At 40.7% G+C, this 3,234-nt stretch overlaps 1 pseudogene across 1 annotated transcript; it reads right to left on the reverse strand.

The window, feature by feature from the left end:
• Positions 1–691: 691 nt before the first annotated feature.
• On the reverse strand, positions 692–2,093 carry LOC137747426 (mitogen-activated protein kinase kinase kinase 20 pseudogene; annotated as a pseudogene). The gene has a single exon (XR_015956422.1). The product of XR_015956422.1 is annotated as a mitogen-activated protein kinase kinase kinase 20 pseudogene (transcript).
• Between the last annotated feature and the right edge of the window lie 1,141 nt (positions 2,094–3,234).

Consider the following 3,234-nt stretch of genomic DNA (forward strand, 5'->3'; position numbering starts at 1 on the left):
CGTGTTTTGTGTACATTGCTTGTGGTCTTAAAAGCATTGTTTAATATGCCTCTAAAACGAATTATCCAAATTTGAAACTTCTACATGCAAAGAATCAATTTGGCCGCATATGCTTCAAACAATTCGCACAACTAAAATACATGTAAGAGTATGGATAGCATGACTTTCAAGTCTTACCAATTACTACAGTGAAATCTTATGTTCGTAAGTCTTAATTTTTACTGCTTAAATCTACTCTAATCCTTGGGTTAGAGGTCCTAAAGTTTAAGTTAAAATGATATCTAAGTATAACCAATTATTATAATTGAAATTAGCACGTTCTATTATAAATCTTCATTCGAATGACATAAATAAAACGAGGTGAATTGGAGCCAAAAACAAAAATCAACGTGGGAAATATTGAAATAAAACACATACCATGTGAACTTGAGATGAAAGATCAATCTAGTCAATAAAAACACATTTTAAAACCAAATTGCCAAGATGAAAGATGTGTTTTCCTCCAAGTTGCCTATTGACCCAATGGGTCAATTCAACATGTTAGTTAACAGAATTGGAATTAGCACACGATGTGAATGCGTTTACAAAATTGAGTTACTCGTTCTTGAATTTTCTAAGTCAAGAAGAACAAGTCCCTCACCAATCACCGATTCACCATATCCAAACACGAATTTTCGTGGAAAATCTGCAATTTTCTAGGAAAATATAGTCTCAACTATAATGTATTTCATGTCAATAAAAAAATTTCTGTACACTTTTAGCCACCCACTGGTGGCGCCAATCAGGACCAGACTGTTAAAATCATCTGTCTCTGTCCTAGTCTAAATTTACAGCCGGTAAAATGAATCAACGAATAGTCGGTATCTCAGAATCTTTAACTCCTCCTCCTCTGTGTTTTTACCTCCGTCGCCTACTCTGTCGCAGAAAATTTACTCAAGTCTTGAATTACATAGTTGTCACCCAATCTACAGAGAACGACCAATTCGGTGTCTCCTCCGCCGCCAGCTGCCGCAACCGATCCGCCGCCGGGACGAAACTCTTTCTCGACGACCAATCGAACTCGGAATCCAAATTCTTTCCGGAGAAATCCCCAAATTGTGGAGAAATTTCTGAACTCGCAATCGAAACCCAATCCGGAAAATCGAATGGCCCTCTTGGAGAGCCTGCGAGCTCCGCCTTCTCCTCCAATAGAACAGTGTGATCGTCGCCGGAAACAAATGGGTGCTTTAGAAGCATCTCAGCCGTCCATCTCTGTCTGGGGTCCCTTACGAAACACTTGGAAACAAAATCTTTACCTTCTTCACTCAATTCGTCCGGAATTTGCGGCAACTCGTCGCCGCCAATCCTCATCAGAATCTTGAACATGTTCACGGCGGGGTTGTTATCCCACACCGGTTTCCCGCTCGTCATCTCGGCCACCAAACACCCGAAAGCCCAGACGTCGGAGCAGGACTCGTATTCGTTGTCGTTAACGGATTCCGGCGCCATGTACAGCGGTGTTCCCCTGACTTCGACTTTGTTTTCCGATTCCCCTGCTTTCTTCGCCAGCCCGAAGTCGGCGATTTTCGCCGCACCGTTGCCGAAAACCAGGACGTTCTGAAGCTTCAAGTCACAGTGGACGAACCCTTTTGCGTGGATGAATTCAAGTCCTCTGAGCACCGACTTTGCGTGGCGTCGAACATCAAATTCCGGCAAGCGTCCGCCGTTTCTTTTTAGCTCGTCCGCCAGAGTCCCGCCTCTGGCGTACTCCAGAACCAAGTTGAAGAACTTCTCGCCGTTCTCGACTGTGTGGTCGTCGCCGAAGCATCGGATGATTTGTGGGCAGGAGCCGATTTGGTCGAGGACTTTCTTCTCGTTCTTGAGCGAATCAGAGTATCCGGATACAGACGACTTGACGGCCACCAGCGGCGGAAGGTGAGAAGATGGGCTGGTGGGTTTTGCTGCGTAGATGGTTGCGAAACTTCCACGGCCGATTTCTTTACCGCGAATCCACTCCATGGGTGAAAATCTAGGGTTTAATCAGAGAAGGATTGCTTGTCAAAAGAAGAATGAAGAGAGTGAACCGAACAAGAACAACTATGAATTAAGCAGCAGCTGCCTCTGGTATTTATAGGGGCCCTTCTATTTCCATAATTTCCGAAGGAATTAGGAATCTTCTTAAGTTATTTATTTATTTTTGGTAAAATATTTAGGGTCGTGATTTGATATCTTTAAAGCACGTGATAGGCAAGGATATTTTTGGCCCAACGACTGCTTTCCTATTTCCAATCGTATTCAAACGTGGTTTTTTTCCACACTCAACACACGCGACCTGGACGCCTAAATTGTCACGGGACAACGATTTTTACAACTCCCGTTTTCTTCTTTTCTACTATTTATGTTTTGTTTTTTTTATATCCTTGGATTGTTTCTTGATTTACTCGATCTAAATGAGATTGTGAAAGTCATTACCCTACTATTACTTGCCGAAGTCATTACCCTTCTAAAACTTGGGGAAAGTAACTTACAGCCCAATACAATTGCTAGGGCACAGAGATTTGTAAAGACCAAATCTTCTGCATCCAACGTAAGTGTAGTCTTTCTGTATGTCAAATACTTATTGAAACTGTAGAGAGGTCACACCTATTTTTGGTGCAGAAGATTTGATCTCTGATTTGTTACTTGGGCAGGTTGATTGCTCATCAGATCGGGGTGACACGGACCATTTTCCAAGAAGTTGGGGGTAATTTTTCTAGTGTTGTTATCTTTTAATTGTATGCATTAAAAGCTATCTTCTTTAAAGAAAGGGATGCTAATAAATTCTATTGTGATTTGTATAAAATTGGAAAGTAATGGCCAGATAGGGGACAGATGAAGTAAATGATAGAGAACAAAAAGATTGCTATATCTTAATTAAGATTAATTAGTGTTAAAACTCGATCATGCATCCGCAAAAATTATTACCAAATCTCAAACTATTACATGCACAAGCTTTAAAAACTTGGTTACCCTAATTAAGATCAAATTAAAATAATTTATTGGTGTTAAACATCCATCATCCACAACATCTATTAATAAAATCACTATAGATAATACACATGGATAATCCTGTTTTAATATGGATTTGTTTTGTTAAACAATCGGTGATCATGAGATTTTTGTTTTTTGTTAGACCGGCATAATTCACTAATTAAGAAATAGATTGCTTTCCCATCTCTCTCCCTCTCCCTCTCCCACTCGCTGTTGGAGAAGGTA

Source organism: Pyrus communis, chromosome 2, assembly GCF_041283825.1.
Source record: "Pyrus communis isolate YQ-2024b chromosome 2, ASM4128382v1, whole genome shotgun sequence".
Classification (NCBI taxonomy): domain Eukaryota; kingdom Viridiplantae; phylum Streptophyta; class Magnoliopsida; order Rosales; family Rosaceae; genus Pyrus; species Pyrus communis.